This window comes from Teleopsis dalmanni, chromosome X, assembly GCF_002237135.1.
Source record: "Teleopsis dalmanni isolate 2A chromosome X, ASM223713v2, whole genome shotgun sequence".
NCBI lineage: Eukaryota > Metazoa > Arthropoda > Insecta > Diptera > Diopsidae > Teleopsis > Teleopsis dalmanni.
This window is the reverse complement of record NC_051848.1, coordinates 97,075,478-97,076,462: the sequence shown is the minus strand read 5'-3', so window position 1 is coordinate 97,076,462 and position 985 is coordinate 97,075,478.

Below are 985 nucleotides of genomic sequence, written 5' to 3'. Positions count from 1 at the left end.
TATGTATGTACTTTAGATAAAGTTTTTAAAGTCATTCTAAAATCAATTTTTTTTTTTTTGCTAAGGAAGCTATGTAAATATATAATAATATTTTATAGTATATCTAGATATCGTATAGGCTAATGTGCTTCTGATGTCGCAATTTTTGGCTGCACGTTCAAAAATTTTGTTTTACATGCAGTTCATTTACATGTACATGCGTACATTTTTAAATGCATTGGATTTCAATAATTTACTGCAGGCTTTTAATTAACAAAGCATATAAGTTTTGATTTATTTTGTTTGAGGTAGCTCTGAAATTAACAAATAATAATTTAAGATTCAAAATAGTAATTCTTTGAGGAAATTGGCTACTTCTGCTAACAGAAAGGGAAGATAAAAAGAAAATTTGCAAACATCGCTTGCACAACAATTTTTGTTGAATGTTTTATATTTTTATTGTTTGCTTTATATGTTTATTGTTAATTTTATAATTGTATTGTTTGTTTATTATGTATTTTAATTGTATATTTAAAATTTTTATTGTAATTTTTATTTTTTTTGAATGTTTTATATGTTTATTGGTTGTTTTATATATTTATTGTGTATTTTATAATTCTATTGTTTGTTTATTGAGTGTTTTGTTTTTTAATTGTAATTTTAATATTTTTATTTTTTTGTTATGTTTCTTGCGTAGTAGTTGCTTTTATTATATATTTTTATTGTTGTATTTTATGATTTTATGATTTTATGCTTTTTTTAAGTATTTTATGTACGGATTTTATGGTTTATACGGATTTTATGGATTTATTACTTTCGTTATCGACAGTGTAAGTAACATCTAGATTATCGACGCTGTCGGTAATGATTGCTGAAACAGTAAAAGGAATTTTTATTTTATTCATAATTAACATATCGGTGCAGATTTTTTTTTAACAGTGTGAAGTATAAGAATTATAGCTGTAATGAAAATAGTGTTTGTGATCTGTTAGTTTAACATGTGTTG